The following is a 26,789-nucleotide window of genomic DNA, read 5'->3' as shown; positions in this document are numbered from 1 at the left end:
GGGGGCCTCCTCCTCTCCTACTCTTGTTGATACTCCCGCTTCCGGTACTGAAGAACCTATGCAAGTGGGAGGGGTACGCAGTCCTATTACAACATCTGAGAGGGAACGTAGAAGGGTAGATAATGCATGCTTTTACTGTGGCACCACTGGACATTTCGTGAAAGAGTGTCCTCGACGTCCCAAGAAGAGTCAGGTTTTTCGGATGGCTCGACCTTAGAACCGGAGACCAGGTCGAGTGTCCCATCATCTTCTCCGGGAACCCCTCTTGCCTTTGCTCGTGTTCAACCCATCTCCGTAAAGGCTAGTCTATGTCCCTCTACTGGCCTTCTACATGCAGTCAATATCATTATTGATTCCGGTGCCACTGGTAATTACATAGATATTGATTTGGCCCATTCCCTCAATCTACCCTTAGTGGTAAAAACACGACCGGAACATGTTCAAGCCGTAGATGGTTCCGCATTGGTTTCTGGTCCTGTTAGACATCAAACTGCACCCCTCTTGTTGAACATACAAGACATACACACAGAAACCTTATGTTTTGATTTGATCACCGCACCTCAATTCGGTATCATACTAGGGATTCCCTGGTTACGTGAACATAATCCACTGATCAATTGGCAAGCAGGCACTGTACTCTTTGAGTCCGATATTTGTCAGAATTATTGTCTCCCGATCCATCAAGCCCCTGACACACCCTCTCGGGTCTTGGGAGCCTTAGCACAACTCACACTGACAGTTGACGATCCAGAAGTCATACAGTCCCATACTGTTGGGGGGTTGGTGTCTGGGATTCCGCCAGAATATCGGGCTTTCGAATCGGTTTTCGATCGAGGCTCGTCTGAGGTACTTCCTCCACATAGAACTTATGACTGCCCAATCGAATTGCTTCCTGATTCCACTGTTCCTTCGGGCAGGATCTACTCTTTGTCTCCTTCGGAGGAACTGGTGTTAAAAGAATATGTACAGAATGCCCTGCGTTTAGGACACATCCGCCCCTCCACTTCACCAGCGGCAAGTCCTATCTTCTTTGTACCCAAGAAGGAGGGGGATTTACGTCCTTGTGTGGATTATCGGCGTCTTAACGCGATCACCAAGAAGGATAGATATCCCATCCCGTTAATCACTCCACTCTTAGATCATTTAACACATGCTTCCATCTTTACCAAACTTGATCTACGCGGCGCATACAATTTGGTACGCGTTCGCGAGGGAGACGAGTGGAAAACTGCTTTCTGTACTCGTTACGGCTTGTACGAATATCTTGTCATGCCCTTTGGCTTATGTAACGCCCCGGCCACGTTCCAACGATTCATGAATGACATTTTCAGGGATATTCTGGATGTGTACATGGTTGTGTATTTGGACGACATCCTGATCTTCTCTCGAGATCTTGATGACCATGTAAAACACGTCCGAGAAGTATTAACCCGTTTAAGCAATCATTCCTTATTTGCCAAACCTGAGAAATGTCAGTTCCACAAGACCTCTGTTGAGTTTTTGGGTTTCCACATCACCCCTGGGGCGTTATCTATGAACGAGTCTAAGGTCAAAGCTGTCTTAGATTGGCCAGTACCTCAAACACTCAAGTCCTTGCAGGCCTTTTTAGGATTCGCCAACTTTTATAGGCGTTTCATTTCTTCCTTTTCTACGATTGTAGCCCCACTCACGACCCTGACTAGTCCTCGGGTACCATATCAGTGGCAGAGAGAACAGCAGGAGGCATTTGAGACTTTGAAAACCGCCTTTACTACCGCACCGGTACTCCAACATCCCAATCCTGATCTTCCGTTCATAGTCGAGGCAGATGCCTCTTCCTTTGCCCTCGGGGCGGTACTGTCACAAACATGTCCTAATACAGGCAAATTACATCCAGTGGCATACCACTCCCGTAGGTTTTCCAGTACTGAGTCTCATTATACCGTTACGGAAAAAGAACTCTTGGCTGTCATGGACGCTTTCCGTGTTTGGCGTCATCATCTTCTGGGGGCTAAATATCCTATCACAGTATACTCCGATCATCGGAATCTGCAGGATTTGGCCTCTCTGAAATGCATTAATAGCAGACAGGTCCGATGGCATCTTTTCTTTTCCTCTTTTGACTTCCGGATTATGCACCGTCCTGGAACGGCGCATGGGAAGGCGGATGCCTTGTCACGTTCCCCGGGGGGGGTCCAATTGCCTACATTCCCCGACACTGTTCTCGAAAAGAGTCATGTGATTTGTCTCTGTACTCCCTCATTGTCACTGATAGACTCGGTTTGATCCTGGACTAGCGATCATTCTGACCAGTTGCGAGAATGGGACCCAGTGTTTTCCGATGGATTACCGTTCGTACATGAACGCCTGTTCCTTCCCACACCTGACACACGTAATCTGGCCCTTGAGTGGTCTCATGACGCTCCCTTTAACGCTCACCCCGGACAAGAGCGCACTTTAGATCTTCTCAAGCGTTGGTGTTGGTGGCCTTCTATGAAGCGCGATGTAGAATGTTATGTTAGATCATGCGCAGTATGTGCTCAGGCTAAACATCAAAGGGGTCGACCAATTGGGTTGTTGCTTCCGCTTCCGGTACCACCCAGGCCCTGGCATACGTTGACGATGGATTTCGTTACTGATCTCCCCAAATCGAAAGGCTTCGACTCCATCTGGGTGGTGGTGGACACGTTCACTAAAATGGCCCGTTTTGTTCCCTGCAAAGGTATCCCTTCGGCTCCTATATTGGCGGATTTGTTTTTTGAACATGTGTTCATGCTATTCGGTCTTCCTTCGGTCATTATATCTGATCGAGGGTCACAGTTCACCTCTCGGTTTTGGAGATCCCTGACGAAGCTACTGGGCATTGATACCAGGTATTCTTCGGCCTATCATCCTGAGACCGATGGACAGACCGAAAGGACGAATCAATCCATGGAACAATACCTTCGTTGCCTTATATTGCAACATCAGACCTCTTGGTTGGCCGCTTTACGGCTTGCGGAGTTCGCATATAATAATGCGGCTCATTCAGCCACTGGTTATTCTCCTTTTTACGCCCTCTATGGCCAACATCCCAAGGTCTTGCCGGTCCCTGATGCTTCGGATTCCGCGAACCCTGCGGCCACGACATGTCTTAGGGATCTTTCTGCCTTGCACGCTAGTACAGTGGTTCATCTCACTGAAGCAAAGGCTGCTATGAAGGCCCGTGTGGATGGCAAACGTCGGGCTGCTCCCCCTCTGGTGGTGGGTTCCAGGGTCTGGTTGTCTTCCCGTCACCTTCGCCTAGTGGGTTGTCGGAAGTTGCTACCTCGCTTTGTCGGTCCTTATGTGATCTCTAAGGTTGTTAATCCGGTGGCTTTCCGTCTAGTGCTTCCCAGCTCTTGGCGCATCCATCCTGTGTTTCATGTCTCCCTCCTCAAGCCTTGTCCCGACTCTGTCCGTCTTCGTACCCCTGTTGCGCCGATGTCCTTGTCCTCTCCTGATGTTTTCGAGGTATCGGCCATTTTGGGCTCCAGGTGGTTTAGGGGAGGGATCCAGTATCTGGTGGATTGGAAGGGTTACGGCCCGGAGGAACGTTCATGGGTTTCCGCCTCTGACCTGAACGCCCCTCGCTTGGTGGCCCGTTTCCATTTAGACCATCCATCCTGCCCACGGGGTCGTGGGCCGTTGGGGAGGGGCTATGTTAGGCGATCCTCAGCACATCAGGCCTCCCCACATCAGAACACTGCTCACATTCCCCAAACATCTCCACCCCAGCTTCGAGGCTCAAGGGATTCGGTGAACCCACAGAACCGAAAACACTGTACCTTCTTTGGTGTACGGGCTCGTTTACAACCTTTCCTGCATTGGCAACTGCCTTGGAGGATGTATCGCAGAAGGGACGGCGTTACGTCATCACGTCGGTCACGTGATACAGTGTGGCGTTCCTCACGTGATCTTGGTGGACGTCACATGGCCCAGAGACGTCACATGACCCAGGGGCACACAGTATAAAGATCTGAGAGGCAGGACGATCATTGCTTCTCAGCTGGCTTCGGACCCTGTTTGGCGTTTATAGCTGGCTTCGGACCCTGTTTGGCGTTTATACCTGCTCCTTGCTACCTCGACCACGGAACTCTATCTTGGACTCTCTTGGACACCCTTTGTACCTTTGCCTGGAACTGTTTACCTGTTGCCGGATATTTGGACTGCACAACGACTTGTCTTTGGATCATCCCCTGAATACCTTGCTGTACTTCTACGCCCAAGTCAAGCCCTATCTTACAGGTGGCCCACCTGAATCCACGCTTACCTGCGGTTCTACCACTCCAGGGACCGCTGTATCTTGTTGAGCCTCGAACCTCCCTACTAGGTTTCCTGGGTCTCCCTTACACCAGATAGGTAAGACACTTTAGATTCTTTTGTTTACCTGCCTGTATTGTGATTGCCTGGTGCTTAACCTCATTCCTTCTTGACAGCAGCATCGGTGTTCCAGAGGCTCCGTGGATCAGGGAAGACATCTCTCACCTGTGGCCTCAAGGGTCGCACAGCGGGTTTCTATATTGTTCCCCTGTGCGTCACTTGGGGACGGAGGTCTCATCGGTCTACACGACACTCAAGTCAGAACAGAAAGGTCGTATTCCATCGCTTCCCGCGATATCACTTTGGGGTGGGGTCAAATGACATCACTTCCTGTGATGTCATCAGGGGGTCAAGGGTCATCTGATGTCACTTCCGCTACCCCTGGCATTTTGGTGAAATGACGTCCCTGAGCTTTGGGTGGGGGTACTTGGCTCCACCTCCACACTTCCATCCCCACTTGTTTCTTCATCTGTCTCTGCACTGGCTCAGGTAACGCCTGGCATAAAATGTGCTAAAATAATGCCACAATTGTTCCCAGAGCTTGCAAATTTCAAGTTGCCATTTCTCCTGAATGTCTTGAATGTGAGCAATGGGGTCTTCATCTTCCTTCATCGTGAGTGTCATAATTGCACCCATGTATGATGTGTCAGGATACTGTACCCTGAGCTCTCCCCACACATCTACTCTACAATTATTAGACAGTGTGCCATCATGCCCTGTGTTTTATGCTGTCATACTTGAATACCCTGCTCTTCTCCATATGTCATCAGCCCTTTCCCCAAGAATAGCTGCCAGGAGACCTTTTATGTCCCCTATAGCCAGCGTGTTTCCTCCTGTGATTTTTTTTAACTCGTATATCCATTTCCCAGCACCAGAAGTCAAACTCAGGAACTTGAACCTTAAATTATCCTTGTCCATCTGCGACCATGGAATATACTGTGGTCTTGCTCCCCATTTTTCCAATAAGAGAAATTGCGTAAACCCCAACCCACAGTCAGCTCCCATCCTTAGTCTATCCATGGCACGGACGATTGCCCCTGTCCGTCTCCTTGATGGTAGCGATCTTAACCTGCTCCCATATTGCGGCAATTCTGCTTTTTCACTATACAATCATCCTCAGAGACACTCTGGATATGCTATGGGATATGGCGTCCTATCCTTAGGTTGTTCCAGATCCGACCATCTTACTTCTTTGTCTATTTGCAGGCATCCTTCAGGAGCAAACGCGCTCCCTCTTTCTACCCCGAGGATGGAGTCTCTTTCCTCGTCTGACATGTCTTGACCCCAACTAGTGTGACTGCCATCCCCTTCACCTTTGTTTAGGTTAGTCTGCTTAAGGACAATGTTCTATGTTCGTGACTGAACGAAATTTCTTCCTTGTTTCATGATTGAAATGCTAGGGATTGATCCCTCCTCCCTCGACTTCCATAGTTGCTACCTTCCTTGAATTCTTGATAGACCTTATCAATCCTGTCTCTATTGCTCCCCGCATCAAATCTTTCTTCATCTATCATAACTCTAGATACCCCTGGCATTACTTCCTTTATCGGAAGGAACTCTTCTGTTCTGTCCCATCGTATTTCTGGGCTTGGTCCTACTGGCTTCTTTCGAATAAGACTGGCATTGAGATCCTGCTGTCTCCTTCTTCGTTCTGTTTCTTCATCTAGTTTTCTTTGTTTTCTCACATCCCTTCTAATTCTCTCTTCCTCTTGCCTTTGCTCTTCCCTTCTTACTCCTTCCCTTTTTTTCTCTTCTTCCCTTCGTCTCTGTATTCTTGTGTCCCTTAATTTCAGCACTTCCTCCTCTTCTTTCTTCCTTTCTCTTCTATCGCTCTCTGTCTATTGTCATGCTTTCTTTGCTGTTCTGCATGCTCTTCTTTTTTCTCTTTCTCCTCCTGATACATTTGTTCTCGTCACTTCCTGCTCTTCCATGTCTGTTCATCTTCTTTCAATCTCTTCTCTCGTTCTTTATCCCTTCTATCTTGTTCGTCCTTATCTTCTCTTTGCCTAACTTCCTCGATACTTTTCCCATCGATTTTAAGTAATATCTGTCGGCCCATCCATTTGTTCTACACGAGCGCTATCTCATCAGCGTTATCCTTCTCTCCTTTCCATCTCTTAATTTCTGTTTCTATTCTGTTGATATATTCGACTGCTCACTTTTTTCTTCTTTGTCTTGTATGTTCTTACAGATCTCTTCTTTTTTCGTATTCTCCTCTGGACTATCATCACTGCTCTAAGCGGGCAGTTTGTACATTGGATTACTATATCCTGTCGCCGATTTCAACTCCTTTAAAGGATACAGCCCTATTTCTTCCATGCTATCTCCTTTTGCTTTGGGCGAGGTAAGGGGAGCTGTGGGCTCAACACCTTCCTCCTTAAGCTGACTAAGCATACACTCCTCAGGTGGCGGATCCTCTCTCTCTTCCTGATAAATTTTCCAGAGCTCTAGAGTCGCTAACCTTTTCTCTAATTTCTTCCCCGTGTATGCAGTGTGCAAGTATGTGGTCATGTGCTGCAATACCGCTTTTTACAGTGATCCCCCTTGTGGCCTCTGGGTGAAAATTTTATCTGCCTTGCCTTTCACCCATTTCACACTATACTGCTTGAGCTTGGGCATATGCTCTGGCAGTGTCTTGCATAAGTGCATCAGAGGAGTATCTCCATAATGACAAGTCTCAATTGACTGTCAATACTTACCAGACTTATAAAATAACCTTTATACTTTTTCAAAACCTTTAAAACTACAAATATGAGCATGCACCATCAATTGCTGCTCAAGCCTCTAATTTCTCAATTAGCTATCTCTACCTTTGGATTGGTACCAGCCACTTCACTAGGGTTGTTACTATAGCTCCTCAATTCTTTTCAATGACTTCGCAAATTCTATCGCTCTTCGATATTGACTTTACACATTAATAAACACTGAAAGTCACCTTTTTTCTCTCTCGCCGTTGCTTAATTCCCTCTACAGGGTTTAAGGTGTCCCCTAACATGAACCTGTTCATGCGTTATATTTTTCTGCTCTACTCCCTCTGGAGTTTAAGACGTCTTCTTCTGTGCTCCCTTGAGATAGGACTCTAGGTGCTTTTTTTCTCTTTACACAATATTTCCCGTTACTCAAAAATTATCACAATCCCATCCCATTCATTTGGCATTCCCCTTAGTCTACTCACCATTCATTCATTAGTGGACTCGAGGCCTTCAGTATCAACTCCTCCTTCAATCCGACCACTTCGCCTTTCATCCGCAGAGCGCCCGTGGAAACTGGGCTGGGATTTTTCATATTCCTTCGGGGAGTTCCTCCCTTAGATTATCATCTCTTCGGGAATACATTTGGTAGGGGTTTCGCAGGGGGAACCTTCTTTGGAATAGTCTCTGGGGTATGGTCACAACTGCTGGTGTCAGGCATGGCACAATCTCAGGCTTCCAACATACAGGAGGTAGGGGGGTGGGCCTTCCTGCAGAGGCACTCAGATGCTCCTCTACATTAGTCTACACTAAATTCTATGACACTTAATCAGGTACCCTTGAACTTAGGCTACACTGGATTCTAGTACACTTGATCTTAGGCTACACCAGATTCTGGTACACTTGATTGTAGGCTTCACTGGATTCTGCTGCACTTGACCTTAGGCTACGCTGGATTCTGCTGCACTTGACCTTAGGCTATGCTGGATTCTGCTGCACTTGATCTTAGGCTATACTGGATTCTGGTACACTTGACCTTAGGCTATGCTGGATTCTGCTGCACTTGATCTTAGGCTATGGTGGATTCTGGTGCACTCGATCTGGTACACTTGTGGTAGACTTGATTTAGGTACACTGGATTCTGGATTCTGGTACACTCATTGTTAGGCTACACCGGAATCTAGTGCACTTGATCTGGTACACTTTTTCTTCACCTAAGTTCAAGTGTACCAGTTATGTTCACCGTTTCTTTGCTTCTCAGGGACAACATGTATGTTAGAATGTTAGTGCCACTGGAAATTGTTAGCTATATTGCAAGTATTTAAATGTGCTGTAAATTAATTTCTTTGTCATCTTTTGATATAGGACCATATGAGAGACACAATTCTGCCGTGAAATTATTAAATTACTGTGTTATTTTCATTAATTTGTTTACCACTGTGCCACAATATCCTGACATTAAGGATGAATCCTAGAGGTTGGGCACACATTGTGATTTTGAGCTGTTCATATCTCACCACTTGGAAATTGACACAGTGCTGTATTTTGTATCTATCGAATATCTACTCACTTACTTATGGCAGGGTTGATTGTATGGGGATGCAGTCTACACATCTATTCACATTTGACAATCCTGCAATGTTGTGAAATGTAGCATTAACAACACTGCGGTTGGAACGTGGGTTGTTGAAAGTGTGGTCCTCAAATCTTGACACCAACACTCACTCTGTCCTCATTCTCCTTGACTTCTCTTCTGCCTTTGACACGGTTAACCACAACATCCTGATCGCACGTCTCTGTGACACCATGGGAATCACAGGTCTGGCGTTGGCGTGTTTAACCTCCTTTCTCTCTGACCGCGCATCCCAGGTGGAACTAAGAAGTTTTTCTCTCGACTATAACTCAACCTGTGGCGTTCCCCAGGGTTCTAGCCTATCCCCCTGGTTCTTCAGCATCTATATGGCTGCATTAGCACGTTTGATTTCCTCTTTCTCCTCTAACTTCCAGTGTTACTTGGATGACACGCAACTATCTTTCAGGCTACCCGAAGCCACCCCCTCCTCTTCGCTCTTCTGACTGTTTGTCCGCTATTCAGTTATGGTGTGCTGCAAATGACCTCTTCCTCAATGCCAGTAAGACTGAGATCGTTCTCATTGGGACCCCTGCACCCGCTTTCCCATTCTCACTCTGGCCGGCCTCACTTGGCCCTGCACCAGCACCCACCTGTGAGGCAAGAAACCTCAGGGTCATTTATGACTCCATTTTCTCCTTCTCCTCTCACATTTCGGACATCTCTAAAAAGTCTAACTATCAGCTAGACCTCCTCAGAGGTACTCTACCTTTTCTCACTTTCCCCCGTGGCTCACTGTCTCCAGAGCCCTGTGACTCTCTAGGCTAGACTACTGCAACAGCCTCTTCCTCAACCTCCCTTCTTCTGCCCTGCACCCTCTGCAAATCATCCAAAACAGTACTGCAAGACTTATCCTTGGCCTCAAGCCAAGGGACCGCATCTCTCTGGAGCAGAAATCCCTTCACTGGCTCCTAGTGGCTGCAAGGATCAAATTCAAGACTCTCTGCATTGTTCACAGGGCTTTCTGGGGCCTGGGACCTACCTACCTGCAACGCTGACTTCCTAAATACTGTCCCTCACGAGCCCTCCGCTCGCCTACCTCCAACCTTCTGCGAGTGAGCCAGTTATCCAAGCAGAGATTTGGAGTGAGATCCTTATCCTCAGCAGGGGCCTCCCTCTGGAATAGCGTCGCTTCCGCCCTCTGTCTTGAGCCGGATCCTCCAAAGTTCCGGAAACTCCTCAAGACCTTCCTCTTCTCCTCTTCCTTCTCTCTCCCTCTACCCTGCTAACCTAGTTCTCTACTCTTTCCCTCTCTCCCTTCTCTTCCTTACATCTTGCTGACTGGTCGCCAGGTGTACCTCAGAGTCTCACAGGTCCCTGTCACCCCGGCTAGTCCTATTTCGCACTTGCCCCTGAGTCTACACCCCACCCACACTCACTTCACTAGAAAATGAGCCCTAGAGAATGTCTCTCTCTGCACTTACCCCAGCCTCCACCGACCGGGTGCACTTGGAACCCCCCCATGACCATCTGTGCACTTGCACGATCCATACGCACCGTGCCAAAGATCGTCTATCTGTTCTCCCTGGTCTTCACCCCTTAACCGCACTGGTTAAAACTGCAGAATCGCCGTCAGGCCTATTTGCTGCATCTCAAACTGTTAAATGTATTTTACGCACTTACTCTGCCAGACTATTATTGTCTCAGAATTTCAAAGGCCCTGAGCAGCTGCTGTTTTCTCCCCTGTTGCCATCCTCCTTGAGCGCTTTGAAACACTTGCCTATGTACAGGTGCTTTATAAATAAACAATACCAATGTTAATTAAAGCAGGAATTACATGGCAAAGACAAGTCAAGTATATCCAGTGATTAATATGATTTTAGTTATGCAGATAGTACAACAGCCACTGGTGGCAGAATTGTTTCTGGTGTCAATATTCTTGCCAGGTGTCCAATTTGCGGCTCGGACAAATGTTCAGACAATGTTTGTGTCACCTTTAATGCATTGGGTTTTTCAACAGTGACATTCCCAAACACTAATGCAGGCCCCTGTGTCGTCATACCCTTCCCAGGTCTCTGTCAGGGCAATATTAGCGAGAAGCTGCTGGCTCACTTGGCAGGCGCTTATCACTTAGAGGCCTCCCACATGCAGTCCCTGCCCTGAATAGCCAGACTAGGGAGTCATCATGGATGGAACTTGTATGGTCACAGACCATTCTCAATAGTGGCAGGGCTGGAGGAGATCATTAGGAGGGGCCTGGCACTTTCCACACACCTCACCGCGCCACTGACAGGCGATTTACGTCTGGTGGGTCCCTCTGGGTAGCCTTTGGCCATGATCACAGAAAATGAGTCTTGATCCAAGGTTCAACAGATGCCTGCATGCCCACACAGACTTCTTCCTTGATCAGCTGCCAATTTGCGTGAGTCAACAGGCAACAGAGTTTCCTGCGAGTAAATAAGCAGGGCCCCACTAGTTATGACGCCTCAGAAGGCTCCTTAGAACTCACTTCCCCAAGAGCCGGACCTGGCCCTGAGTTCCTCCTGATCCTACAGCCGACGTTACTAGATTCCTTGAGCTGAGACTGGGGTCGCAAAGCCCCTCATTCTGGGCGCAATAGGTGCCCATAACAGGGATGAACGCACATTCTATTGTATTTGTACCGCGCACCGTCACCAACGGAGCTGGTCCCCAGGCGCTCTGGCGGATTTGTCAACGAGAAGGCGGGATGTGTTAGTAAGATGAAGAGGGAGTAGGATAGTGGGAGGAGTGGTGTTATGTTGGCAGCTTCATCTCAGTATACACCGTGCGCCGAGGTTTGCTGCGGGTATCAGATCCATGTCAGTCCTCATGTTCTGTTGGTGCAGCTTATGTGTTGTCGCGGTGTGGTGAAGTGCATGCAGCTTGTGCAAGAGATGGTTGTGTGAGTTTTTGAGTGAGTTAAGTATGCAGAAAGTTTGAGCTTATTGGTTAGTGGGTCATATAACATTTAACATGCTAATATTCACAATCCTATCTAGATGCGACGTATGCTAACGGTCACAATTATTCTAAGTATGGCCCATGCTAACATTCACAATTCCACATAGCCACTAGTTCTGATTATTTAGTAAAGATTGTCAGGCATACGCTTGCAAACAAGTGCGCTGAGGAATAGTACGTAATTTCTACAGAAACTTCAGGCAGTTTAATTAACATTTAGAAGAAGTGCTCGTTACATTACAGCTCTAATAAAAAAAGTAATTACTGCAGAGAAAGGCTGCTAATATCGTGGATGTGTGCCTGGGGCAGTGAACTAATAAGGCAGTGATGTACTGCTCCTTTTCTGTGCACTTCTGCCCAAGCTGGTATTTCAGAAGTGGAGAGATGGTCAATGAAGTGCAGAGTCTGGGCGCATTCTGTCGGGAGGCAGCCTGACAGCGGAGTGTCTTAGGTTTTACGCTAGAGCAGGTGGTGTCCTTCTGATGAAGCAACGTCCTTGAGGATGGCCCGTGTCCAATGAAAGGACGCGCCATGGATGAAGGACAGGCATCGCCCATCTCCCCCTTGTAAATGTGTCTAGGATTTGTGGGGTTCTCACACAATACTTTTATCCAGTACTCACATTTAATCTGACTTGGTGTACGAGGGCGACATTATCTTCAACGAATTAAATAAGGATCAAACAGGCGGAGAAACCTGTGCATTTGCCCTGCTCGTCCTTTTGACGCCCCACACGCCCTCCACATTTCCACTCAGATGGAGTGTGTTATTTGAGCAGAACAGCCCACCTCTGATTTCTAAGCAGTACAACAAAGAACTCTGGGTGCAATACTGGGCCTAGGTAAAGCCAACAGTGAGTAAAATATCAGTAGTATGATCAATCATTATTTTCCTACAGCTTCATAATCTGCTGAGTTAGCAACCACTCTTCAGCAGATAAGGCCTCCATAATTGCAGTTTCCAGACCATTCCTCTCTGAATGTGCAAAGCTCTGAGAAAGATGATATCTCCACCTCACAATGCGCTGTGAATTCACCATGTAAACCCCCCCCCCCCCCCGCTAAAAGGTGTTTTTATATTTGTACGTAGCAAATCTAAGGCCCCCTCAGGCAGCCTCATCATGGAGGGCCCCTGCAGCGCATGCTCCATGTAAACGGGAATAAAAAGAATGTGAGTGCAGCGCCGGCACCCGTAAACAGTTGGTGCTTGACCGTCAGTGTGAAGGGTTGCGTCAACGCCCTGCTTCATGTGCCTTCGGCCCCTTCACTATACTGTTTATATGTTGCCTAATATATGGTGGGGCTTGCCTTTTAGTGTATGCGGTGCCCCGTGAGCAGGGCTGGCCTATTAACACAGTGCCCTCTGTGGAGTGGGATCATTGAAGGATTCCACTGTTGTGGGCCCGCCCCTTCCTGCCCAGCCGCCCTGCTACCTCCAGCCAGAGCCGGCCCTAGGATTTGCCAGGCCCTGGGTGGAAAAAGATGTGTGGGCCCCCTAATTTGCATAAATATTGACATCAATGATAACACAGAATGAGTGTTTGGTAGCAAACGTATCATGGAAAGTAAATTAAAAACATGTTGCCATGCGTAAGGTAGAGTACATGAATTGTCAATATTAACATTTACCTATGTGGCAATATCAGGTGTGAGGCATTTTTTGAAGTAGCAGACTGCTGAATACCTTGTAAAGCCTTCTAATGTTGGCAGATAAGGCATAGTGTGATAAAAGTTGAGGGAGCACTCACTTTGGTTAAGTGGCGAAGGCCGGATTGGAGAGCAGTCTGCAATTCAGGAACTTGAACACATCTCTTCCCATATGTAATTGATGGAAATACTGTTTGCATATGGTCTTTTGAAAGTTTGTTTTAAAAACACTATGTGGAAGGCATTGCAAAAATATGTGATTGTGTTTTGCTTATTGAAACTAATTGCTGTTTTGCAGAAGTTTCGCAATTGTTTTTATTTGTATTGTGTGTATATTTGGGCATATTGTCCAAATTAACAATATGCTTTTATTTCAGAAGCTACAGATACGATTATTTTGACTGTCAACAAAAATATTACCAAATAATAGCTACGTTTATCAAGTGCTGCTCACTTCAAAATGAGAAGGTAGCCTCATTAATGTTCCCCCTGAGCCTTGATTGGAGGGGTAAGCAGGCCTACAGTGCTTGCCAGGTGTAGAATAGGAGGGGAATAGCAGGGAATCCTATAGTAGAAAGTTGCAAAGGTAAATGAGCAGATTTGGAGACTGTTGCTGAGATGTTATGCATTTAGACCTTCCTGTAAATCATATGTCTTCTTTTGTATTCCTGCTGCAACACATGCTGTAAAATGTGTCTTGACATGGGGATGAGTACAGTTGACATGCTTCACTCGGTGTCAGAACCTTTGCCCCCATAGCGAAAATCAAAAGCTGCCACCCAAGAACATACACACATTAAGTGAACATATCTTAAAGTGAAAGATACAAATTTAGTTCACTTGACCTTTCCCTGAGAAGAAAGTTCACCAGACAAAAAAAGAGCATTCACCTTTCAAATAAAGTAAACAAACAGAAAAAAAAACCTGGGAGAGGAAATCTTTCATTAAATATGCTGGCCAAGTGTAAAGGGTGCTCACCTTTTTAACCCAGCAATATGTAGTGACATATTCCCTAAAAAACAAAATCCCGATACGAGCATGTGCTTTGATGATCATTGTATGCGTCTTGTTGGTGTCTGCACTGGAAATATGACAACCTGAGTGAAATCCTGGCAGCACTTCAGCAAGCTTCCCGACCTCAAAAACACCCAAAGCCAATAACCACAATCAGGGAAAAATAACTGTACCAGTCTCCAGGACTGCATCCTCTCTTGCCACATCCTAGGCAAATATTCAGGACTCGCTTGCCCTCTCATCAACCCCCCTCCTCAACCCCACATCTGGCCTTTAACAATACTCTGCTTTATAAAGATGACTACAAAAGTACACATGCCATAGTAAAGTACCCACTCAAATATATAAATCATTACAGAAATATGTTAGCCAAAAAGTGTATATTCGTGGCATTATTCGCCCAGCTTGACTGGGAGACTACAAATACCAGAATGCAATTCAGCAAAATGCAAAAAAATGGGCTTTGGGTTTTGAAAATGTATTCTCACAACATAACAACGTGTAATGTGTGAACAGGTTGCCTGTTTGAGTTTCAGTGTTTGACAAATGCAGGGTTCATATATGATGTGATGAAAATATCACAAACTACCTAATATAAACTCATTTTGGTGCATTAAATATGATAAAAATGTTGCTAATTTTAAAATGTTTTGTTTGCTGTATTGTAAATGACTTGCAGTAGAGCATAGATTTAAGTAGCTTATTGTTGCTTTGTGTGTGTCTTCAGAATGAAAATGCCTATTTGCTTTTTTTTTTAAACACATAAACGCTATGAACCTCTCCTCCAAAGCAATGGTCTCTTAAATGGGCCATCGTTTGTAAATCACCCCCACTTTAATGCATTGCTTGAAGAAAAAAGTGATAAGTATGGATTAAAGAGCCTACAGCATCTAATAGGCCGCTGGGAACGGGTGCCTCTCTAGAGAGCCAAGAGGTTCGGAGGAGACACAGTGGCCTCATGCAAGCTTCCTACATGGAAGCTGTACAGGAGTGGAGGCAGACACTCGGGCCTTGTGGGGCTCCTCTGACAGCTTCTGACAGTGGGGCCGTGGGACACAGCACAGAATGCCCATGCCTCGGGCCGGCTCTGCCTCCAGCATGCACCGGGCCACTTCAGCAACACTCTCAGGGACTTTTTAGTGCCGGCCCCACCTGCCTTTCTCCTCCCTGCCACACCAGCTGCTGCTTCTTCGGGTCGCCCTCCTCACACAGCCAGGACTGTTTCGTCTGTGCAGACGAGAGTCCTAAACTTAAGGACCCTGCGCCCCCTGCACACCACTATGCTGTACACAGTCAAATTTCAAACAATAATACCAATATGTATTCATTAAAGATTCTTAACACAAGAGTGTGAAATATAAGTAACATATTTTAATGAAAACAAAAACCAGGATTAATATTTTATCATCCAGTGGTTATTTCTGAGCTCTACGCATTTTGGCAAAAAGACTTTGTCATGAGCACAAACTTGTGCATCATCGCCCAGAAATAGTCAGTACGACAAGAGTGAAATCCAAATAACAGACACGTGAGAGTCTTCTGGTCCCCAAACCTAAGAGTACAGTCACACCGTTCTTATGCTCTATGAGATATTCCAGGCAACTTCATCATGTGACGAGACTACTGATGAAGAATTGGAGACTAATCAAACTTGATCCCCAGATGGATAAACTTTTCCTAGAGCCACATATGATCGCGTACAAGAGGGGCAAGAATTTCTGCAGTCAATTAGTCAAAGCAGAGACACAAACTAAATCTAAACAACAAGTCCTACATAAACGCAAGAAAAGCACTTTTTCCTGTTTGAGTTGCAATAACTGCAAGAACATCATAAAGAGAACATATATAAGACATCCTCGTTCAAGAATTATGATCCCACTTAGAGATTTTGCCACCTGCGAAACGACCAATGTGATTTACGGACTGAGCTGCCCTTGTGGAAACTTCTATGTAGGACAGACGACAAGACTGGCAAAGGAAAGGTGGAACTAACATAAAATGTATATCCATACACATAATAACAAGTCACCAGTTGCTAAACACTTCATAGACAAAAGACACACGATAGCCCAACTACGATGTGTAATACTTGAGGTTGTGGTTAGATCCCAAAGAGGTGGTGATCCTAACAAGAAATGAACTCAGAGGGAACTCGTGTGAATAGATAGGTTAGATGCCTTACATCCCACAGGGTTGAATGAAGAATTTGATATAGGTGCTTTTCTATAAAACCTTTATTTATTTGTGTGCACTGTTCTCTAACAAATTGAACGAATCCCATGTCAAATGTATGCCATGATTCTGCTTTTACTCTCTAAATAAACCATGACCATCTCGGGAGGTTACGTCAGGGGCAGCGTGCTCCACTTGGAAGCAAGACCAAATGGAGCACCACAGGTTCGATCCCCGGGTCTGAGCTTAGAAACCTCTGGGTATTAAGCATGTTATAAGTAACTTTTCTATCATATCACCTATGTATAATGCTCTCTCATGTGAGGCCAGGTGTAATTGAATTTCTGTACCTGATATATCATGACTTGGGATGTCTACGATACATCCTTAATGCTAAGCATATTATGTATAAAGGAAACCAGGATATAGCATTATTGTAATATATAGTCTTTAACTGTCAGATTGTGAATGTACTAAGGCAGTGCTCACACAACTGGATTTAGGCAACATCTCTGAACACACAAGACCCTTAACTGATAACCACGCAGATTTTGAATTTGCAGACTATTACCATAGGGACCATACTCACTCTTGTCTCCATCATGAGGTCACCTCCTCCCTTGTGGTTTGGACACTACACTAGATACCCTCTCTAGGATCTGCAGCCACTTAGGATACCCATATAATCTAAGTTGCTCCCACATAGGACTGCCTTACTACTCACCCATCTGATCTATGTTGGATTCCCCTAAAATATGCAGTATGTATGGTACTGTACATTTAACATTATATCTGAGTCACATCTCTCATTTCATTTTTTTAGTCTGTTATGTTAGGATGGTCTCCTAGGCAAGCAGGGTGGGTTGCTAGGAGTCCGTGGATGCCAAACTCATGTCGAACTCATGGAAGACCTAACTCTTCCCAATCCCAAAGGGAACACAAGTCCAAACAAGTAGCACATTCAACTGAGGTTTATTACAGCCAACAAACCAACCAACAAAGATCACATGCTCGGATGCAAATCCAGGCACAGCTCAAAGAACTCTGGCTCTCAGGCCAGTTTTGATGGAATATTATGTCACAAGTATGTCATACTGTGGGCCCCTCTCCAGAAACCTATCTCCACTCTGGGTTGGCTATTGCATGGTAGTTCACCTATAAAGTATCCCCTTGTGTATTTGCCCCTATAGAGGTTAGAGGATTGGATGGTACTATGTCAGCTGTCAGGCCTGGACCATCCCCGAAAACATTTACTTACTAATTGTTACAGTATGCAGACCTAATGATCGGTCGGTGGCCCCAGCTTCCCACCCCTAGGCCCATGAGGTGTGACTGGCTGAGCTGTGAGCCCCCAGGCCTGAGATACAATCAATTCACAGCTCGGACTGCCCCTGTTCACGGTGCAATGTGCAACTATGTGTCTGCGTTATAACCGCTTGTAGACCATTATTGCAGTGAGAGTGCTCTTTCCCAGCGTCTAACTGCAGCTCGAGTGTAACAACCCTGTTGCGACAATTGTCAGGTCTGTGAGATGGTTGCTTCTTCCCAGCTGCCAATTCTTGGCCCACTATTAGCTCGGCTCGGTCATGTGTCCAGAGACCGTGTTTGTGAGCTCTGGAGCTCAAAATTATTCTGCATATAAGAAGAATTATGCTTCTCTGCTGCCGGTGTTACCTCGGTTCAGGGTAAATAATGTCACTTTGCAACACTGCAACCTTGGCAGTGGCCTTGTTCCCTATGCAGTAGTTCTGCTTGCACAGCACTCAGCGTGGCTTCAGGTTTTCTGAGACGGTTGTGGCCTACTATGATTACCTAGGCCATGGTCTGGTTTCTCTTGTATGTGCCTTCTGTATAGCCTCCATAGGTTAGTGTTTTATGGCTCTGTCAGGTCCCTTGAGTTCTCTTGCCATTCCATAGGGGTTTTTACATGTAAGGATCTGCAAGCATGTACACGTGATCTTCTTGCTTTTGGCGGTTTTGGGGTTGCTGCAACAAGCAAATGGCAAAATAACAAACATGCAGAGAGTATGTGCGTCACTGTCCTCTATCTCATAGAACTGTACACATGTGTTCTTTGTGTATTTGGGTGTGTGGGTGTCCCAAATGTGCGGATGGCGCATGTGCTTCATGTCTGATGCTGCTATGTCGTGTGGTCCCTAACGACTTGTGTCATGGCTTCTCAGTCCTTTAGTCGATTCTTTCCATATAGTTGTCTCTAGTTCCATCTTGTGCGTCTTCATCCTCCGGGGTAATGTCCGCACTGCTCCTGGGTCGTAGGGTCGACTGAGAGGGTATTTCTCATGGTACTTTTCCATCATGGGTGCAATGGGGAATGGTGCGAGCTTGTACGATCGGTGGCCATATTGTCTTTGGTTCTTCTTTCAGTTGGAGTGTCTACTGGGACGGGGGCGTAGTTTGACCTGCCTTCTTCAGGCCCCCTCTGGTCGACTTGTCAACCACAACACTACAATATCCTGCATCGTCTACCAACCGCCACACCTTCGTTATCCCTATGAGATATCCATAGTAGCTGACATGATCGTCAAATGTCCACTACATGTAGACGCACGCAGATTCAGGTTTGCACCAAACCCATTTTCCTACGTACTTCTTTGCGTTGCGTGGGTTGTCTACCTTCATTCCAGGCGGAAATAGGTCAGATTCTGCTATTTTTTCTCATAGTCTTTCTCTTTCCTTCACAATATCATCCATTGCTCCCCACTCTCCATGTCCATGATAACTTGACCCCTATCGCTTCTTCTGCCATGTTCTTGCACCTGCCAATACATATCTTGATCCCACACAGTGATGCTGCTCCCAGTGCTAGAGCTCCAACCATTACTTTCAGTCCATCAGCCTGCCAGGATGGCATCCATGACCAGAGATATGCCAGCCAGCTCTTGTCTTTCCCTGTTCCTCTTGCTTCCTCTTCCATCTTTGCGTGCATCTGGGCCAATTGTGTAACTGCGTCTGAGAGAGTTCCGTTATCTTTATCGCAGGCAGGTGTGAATGTGCAACAGGAACTTCCTATCTTTGCGCGAACTCCTCCTTCCATAGCTGTGAGGACATCCAGAATGTATTTATTCTGGAGCACCACCAACTTTATCTTTCTGAGATCTTCTTTTATGGCATTGAGCCCATTTACCGTTGAGTTTATAATTACCATCAACTCCCAGTGAGCGATCTGGAACCATTTGGCATTTGCGTATGTCTGTACTCCCGGGATTAGTGATGTAAAGAACATTTTTGTTCTGCTAAACAGTCTGTGTGATGCTGGTCTTTCGTCCAATGCTGCTTCTGATTTCCCTGAGAAGTAATTCCCCCCTCTCTTCACTCTGCTCAGTCTCTTCTGTGGGTCAGTGTTGTCTGCTTGGACAGATGGTATAGTATGCAGTGATCTCTTCGTTCTCTTGTTTTCCATTTTCAGAAAGTCATCAAGCTTCACATCCTTCTTCGGTACCACCAACGAGGGCATGTTGACATGTGCTAGGGAGCATATTCCTCCCCAGTTTGGTGGTAGCTTGTCATGTGCCTTGGATCCACAAGCCCAATAGTGGTCCATCAGCACGGCTGTTCCTGCTCCCATTTCCGGTATTTTCCCTATCCTTTGGCACCCTACATTTTCTCCTACTTCTTCATCACTGTTGTGTTGATAACTCAGAGCTGGTGTCTTCAGGGGAATTATAGGCAGTGGTCCAGCTTCATTATCCACCTCTGTCCCATTCCTTGAGGCATTTGTCATTTTCTTCTTGTACCTTATGCAGATTTTGCCAGAGTCAGTGCCTTGCTTCCCACTACTCCGTCTCCCATCCATCATTATCATATACCCTTCCATAGATCATTATCTGTGGCCTTACCCAGCAGCCAGGCTCACCTCCTATTTCCTTTACTCTTGTCCAGGGGCATGGGAAGTACTCCAGTGTGATAGTCTTTGTTTCGTCTTTCTCTGGTCCTTCGGTTATGCATTACAACCCTTCACTGAGCTGCCAGTAATTGTTTAGCATGGGTAATGTCTTGATATAATTGTCTTCATATGGAAAAGTCCCCATGGACATCCACCTTAATGTTGCTGTTTTCCCCTGAATTCTTCCTCACGTTTGGAACATCGTGAGATACATCAAGCATTGTGCTCTTGCTGCTGGTATTTCTGTTGCTACGAAGGTTCCGGAGGCACTCATGGCATAAGGGATTAAAGAGCCGACATAACAGCTCTCCCTGATTGTATCTTTGCCAATTTTGGACATGTGCTTGTACCACATGTTATTTGTTACGTGTGCTGTGTTTGTGAGATACATGTTAACTCCCTTCATATCTGTGCCTACACTGTGCTTACCTCTCCTTACCTTATCAGCAGTGTCTTCTCTTCCACCTGACATGGTTGTCCTTGCTGCTTGAGTCAGGAAGTGTTAGTGAGAGACACAGCGGTGGCATGCATAGCAAAATACAGCTTCAAGAAAGCAGTAACCAAGAGCCCAGTGGATAATAGGAACCACATGACAGTCACTACAATCTTTATTTTATTCATCATAAGCACTTAGGCTGCTTCTCTGAGCAGCTGAAGAGATGATAAAGTTGCCCGCCTGAAATTCATAAGAAAAAGCGTTATTTGTTTGGTAATTGTGAGTATTATTCAAGCTCTTCGAACTAAGTAATCACTAAGTGACCATGCAAAGATTTCCTCCCAAATATTCTGTATGAATGTGTTTCTTAGTGTGGGCAGGACGGGGTTTGCGCTGTGTTCAAGTTGAGAGTATGCTTGGGTCAAATACTCTATCAATACCAGGAAGTATATCTCACAGGGCCGTGCTCTAAAGTGTCTGGGTCTTATTATAGCTCGAACTAATTGGTTGGAAAATGCTTCGGGGCAATCAATGGGAGGTAACATGAAGCTACTTTCCTAACTATTTTATCAACAGTCGCATCAACCTGCATGTGCAAGAAAAGAGGTTAAATTGTGTTACTGCTGTCAAATGTGCCTAACCAGCATGTGCGAGAATGTTAAATCTTGTTACTGTAGTGAAATGTGTACCTGTAGCCAAGTTGTAATTTTGACAATGGTCATATGGTTTGGGCAGGGAGCGGAACAGTGTTTCTTATTGGTCAATTTGCACCAACATTGCTTTGGGTATTTCAGTAGTTTGGGAACGCCTGACCGTAGGATGGCCAGTAGTCTCTAGTTCAGGGGTAGTTGTGATATTTATGCGATCGTGTGCATCGTTGGTAGTTGTAGCGTTGGCCCTGTTGGTCTCTGCAGTTGTGCTTCTGGGCAAGGCCAATGCTTTGTAGGGCCTGATGTCTTGCAAGTGGTTCCAAACTGTCTTTCCTTCTAGATGTACTGCTCGGTCTGTGACTGCATCAACAACATGAGGCTCTGTGAACTGGGGCATGTTCCAGCACCTGGTAAAGTTCTTTAACAAAACTAGGTCACCGATTTGTACTAAAAGTTCTATAGGGGTTTCCTGCTCTGTGTCATCAGCATTCTCTTGCATGCTGTCTTCTGGCCTGCCCTCGGTGCGCTGTATCTGGCGAGAGATAAAAGAAGCTCTAGAAACCAGTGAAGTGACATAATGAAACATTTCTGGACCCAAAATGTCAGCAACATTTTTCAATCCTTCAGTGCCCTAGTGGGCAAAGCCAGTTGGAGATGCATGCACCGTCCCGTCACCACCTCGTGGGGAGTTAAGTGGTGGTCGGACCCGGGCTTGTTGCACAGTTCGAGCAATACCAATGGCAAACAGTGAAGGCTGTTCTTCTTGGTGCTCTGCTGAGTTTTAGCAATGTGCTCCTTCAGGAGGCCATTGAGGCATTCACACCTCATTTGCTTGTGGGTGGTACAAACATGCACATTTGTGTTTTATTCCTAGCAGGGAAGTGATGTGTTGGAACATTTCATTGCCAAAGTGAGGGCCATTGTCAGACCTCAGGACCTCACAAACACCCCATCTTAATAATACTTACCGGACCAGAAACTTAGCAGCTTGCAGAGCGTTGACATGGGAACAGGGTCTCACAACCCTCAGGGTGTGCCCAGCAGTGAACTGCTGGTGCATCAAACAGTTACTGATAAAATGTGCAACATGCTCATTTAAGTTAGGACAGAACCATGATTCTCCAATGTGTGCTGCAATGACTTCTTTCCCTGTGTGAGTTGGATGATGTAACTGCATCAATGCTGTTTTCAGTAATGCAAGTGGCATGACCACCTTCCCAGTGTTGTTTTGCCATCTGTGAGGGACATTGAACACCCTCTCTTTACCCAAAGTTCCTTTTCATCCTTGGGTGCACCTCCCTGCAGTTCCATGATCTGTGTTTCTGGTAGGTAATTGTACCCTTCTTTCAATACCATTTGCCTCACTCCTTCCCTGGCCTGTGTCTTCTCCTTCAATTCTGACAAAATATGATGATCATTTTGCCTCATAATCCACTGACTCGTTCCCTGTTGATATTGCATCTTCCTCCTTAGTGTGTGCCTGGCACTTTACCAATGCTAGCTCCTGCGGGTATGTTATTACTTCAATAGTAGGGCGTGTTGTACTGGAGTTCCATCAGCTCTCCTGTACCCTCTCTCGAGCCATCTGGCCAATCCTGAATGTACTGTGGTGGTGACATAGGCACTGTCGGAGTATATTGTCACACTCTTTCATACACTGTTTTGTAGAGCCAATACGAGGGCCACTAGTTCTGCTGCTTGTGCTGAATAATGGGGTGGTAACCGGGCAATCAACACTACCACATTTGTCCAATCCTCCTTCAATCTCACTATAGCAGCCCCCCGTTCTCCTTATTCCATCACTTTGGTTGATAGTTGAAGACCCATCAATGTAGAGCACCTCTCCCCCCTCAAATGCATCTTCCTCCACCTTGCGTGTCTCATTGATTGATTGATTGATTGATTGATTGTTTATTTGTATAGCGCCTATACACAATGTGTTTCAAAGCACTTCAAGGAGGGAGGGAACAAGGTAAAATACAGTTACATTCTTACAGGTCCTTGAAACAAATCAGAATGTGAGAAATAACTATCATATCATAACAGATAGTACAAGTGCATGGAACAAATAATGGAGAGGTGAGGGAGGAAAAAAGGAGACAATACAAGCAGTAGCATAACTATGCCTGACGGCAATTGTTGCAGTGCAAAAATGACAAAAGGAGGGGGAGGAGGGGAGGAAGTGGGGGAGGGGAGGGAAGGAGAGGGGAGAGGAACAAACAGGTGACTATTTTAAGGGTCAATGAACAATCAAGGTAGTGCTAGGGGAGGGAAGGAGAAGACACAAAGGAGGAGGGTGAAACAGACAAGCTACTTATCACAGGTCAAGGACAGTGATAAGAGTAAGTGCTTGTAAAATAGAAGGAAAAGGTGGGAGGGCAAGGGAGGATGGCTGCAGAAGGCAGGCGACTACAATTGCTATTCCAGATGGCAGTTGAGGTAGTGACTGAACTTATACAGGACAGGGGTGGGAGAGGAGGAGGGAATGGCAAACTGCTGCAAGGCCAGGCGCTTCAATTACTATGCCTGACGGCAATTGGGCAGTGCCGGAGAATTGACACAAGGCGGGAAGGAGGGAGAAGGAGGACGGAGAGGCAAAGGATGATAGAGCAGGAGGTAGAAGGGGGAGGGAGAGGAACAGGAAGATAAGCAGAAGGGGGCATCAGATGGATACAGGGGGGCACAAGATGAACAAAGGGCAGGGGGGACAACAACAATGGATGCAGGGGTAAAGGGGGACCACACGAAAGGACACAGGGGCAGTGGGGGCAAAAACAGATGGACATGGGGGCAAAGGAGCCAACAAAATGAGGAGGAGTGGGCACACAGATGGACATGGGGAAGGAGGGGGGCACAGATTGAGCACAGGACTTTATCTGGACTACTAGTGGGTGGGGGGACACATAGAGACAACACGGGGCGTAGGAGGTGGGAGGGGGGAACAAGGGGACAACACAGGGCATAAGAGGTGGGTGGAGGGTACAAAGAGAACACACAGAGCTTTGGAGGTGGGTGGGCGTAACAAGGGGACAACAAGGGGCATCGTATGTGGGTTGGGGTACAAAGAGACAACACGGGGCTTCGGAGGTGGGTGGGGGGAGCAAGGTGGACAACACAGGGCATCGGAGGTGGGTGGGGAGAGCAAGGTGGACAACACAGGGCATCAGAGGTGGGTGGGGGGTACAAGAGAATAATAGGGGCATAGGAGGTGGGTGAGGGGTACAAAGAACACACAGTGTTTAGGAGGTGGGTGGGGGGTACAAAGAACACACAGGGTTTAGGAGGTGGGTGGGGGGTCCAAAGAACACAAAGGGCTTAGGAGGTGGGTGGGGGGTACAAAGAACAAACAGGGCTTTGGAGGTGGGTGGGCAGGCAAGGGGAGAACAATGGGCATCGGAGGTGAGTGGGGGGTACAAAGAGAACACAGGTCATCGGAGGTGGGTGGGGGGAGCAAGGAGATGACACAGGGCTTCGGAGGTGGGTGGGGGAACAAGGGGACAACAAGGAGCATCGGAGGTGGGTGGAGGGTACAAAGAACACACAGGGTGTGGAATCAGAAAATACAATATTAAGGCTTTTACACCATGCTAAGAGAAATACACCGACACGGGCTTGTAAAGATTCCCAGAATCTTTATTGCAAAACTGAACAGGTACAAAACAAAGTACACAAATAGCTATTTGGCCATCAATACATCACAGAGCCCACCAGCAGGGTTCAATGTGAGCAGTGAGCAGGATTTGCTAGCTGGACATCGGCGTATTTATACATTTTCATTATAACGATGTCCAGCCTCTTTCAAGTTAATCATGTAGTGGGCTAGGCTCACGCCAGGTTCGTTTCTAATTTACATATCTCGTGCATGCGGTTTACTTTATAATACATTTACTAACAAACATTATTATTCTCTAAGTTTAATGTTACACTCTTTACACATTGCTTTAATACAGATCAAACAAATGTTTTGCATGTCGTATTTGGATAGCGTTATTGTTCTTGTATACTTGTAGGTTAACAGCGCCGATTCAAGTAATCCCCTGATCCCGAGGTCAACAAAGGACAAGGTCTACATGACCCTAACATGTAGCCTGAAGGCAGGTTGGACATTAACTCTCCTTTGGAGGTTGAAGAGGTTAAAGCAAGAACAAGAGTACACAAGACGGCCATTTTAGGCCACAGGGTGACGTTGTACAATAAACTAAAATGGCGGCTCTAACCTAAAATGGAGGCTTGATTCACTTAAGGTCACAACCTTGTAATACGAATTTCCTCGCAAAGCGGCTGGGCATAGGCCACATATACAATGAGGACGAAACAATATTATATCAGTTCTAACAAACCCTCCTTTTGGCCTATGCCAAGCGCTAAACTACCTTCAATCATTTTGCTATTAACTCCACATTTCAACGTCTATACACCCCGAATCATTGTCAGACATATCTATTACCATTAGATCAGACACTAGAGTTTCTCTCAACACATACTCCTTGGAACCCTTATCTGAGGCGTATCTTATGCCCTAATACACTTGTTGCTTGCGCGCAACATCCCCCTAATACTGAACATAGACCAGGGAGACACTGTATACAACAACAAAGGAATAGAAAACTTCCCAAGATAATCAGCAGGGCCGAAAAAAACTTCCATCACCACGACCCTAGGAGGTCCCAAAACCATGCATTAAGTTCCCAGTTTCCCTCAGGAACATGCACTTCTGAACTAAGAACATGTAGATTGTGGATAGCCCTAAAGATCGTTGGAGAGGAGTCTGGTACGTAAACACAGCAAGCGGACCCCACTAATTTACATACTCCTCCACGCTCAGCCAGAATGACATCTAATGCCATCCGGTTCTGAAGAGCCACTAATCGCTTTCTGTTCTAACGTCATATTATAGAGTATGTCAGTGGTCCGGTTGATGGTTCTCTCCAATACTCTCGCTAGTCCCCTGATATCTTCTGAATTCGTAATTTGCCCAAAAAATGGCACAAAGTTTTTCATGATGTCTCCTAAAGTTTGCGCTGGAGTGTCCCCCTTCTCGCCTCGTTATGGGCGAGTCTTCGAAATTTCTGCAGTACTGGCAATAAATACCCCAGGTAATAGAATTGTCACACCGCTTCCTACTAAGCCAAAGACACGCCCCTCCGCTTCCACCACTATCAGCGCTTCCCAGCACACACGCTTAGATTCCTGCACAGCATTTCCCACTCACGTTTCACACGGCAGGGCACGGCGTGGCATGTTTGGCGGAGCAGGCGTTTATCGCCCTTCACGGCGGTGGCAAACCAAGTGGAGACTCCTTCAATCCAGGAACTCGTATCCCTCGCGGAGATCAGTGCTGCCCGGCGCGTCACGGACTTTGTGACCCTTAGCTTCCTAGCAACGCTACAACGCTTTCGGTTCAC

This window comes from Ambystoma mexicanum, chromosome 3p (assembly GCF_040938575.1).
Source record: "Ambystoma mexicanum isolate Mex_15411 chromosome 3p, UKY_AmexF1_1, whole genome shotgun sequence".
Lineage (NCBI taxonomy): Eukaryota > Metazoa > Chordata > Amphibia > Caudata > Ambystomatidae > Ambystoma > Ambystoma mexicanum.
The sequence above is the reverse complement of the archived record's forward strand: the minus strand, read 5'-3'. Positions refer to the sequence as shown.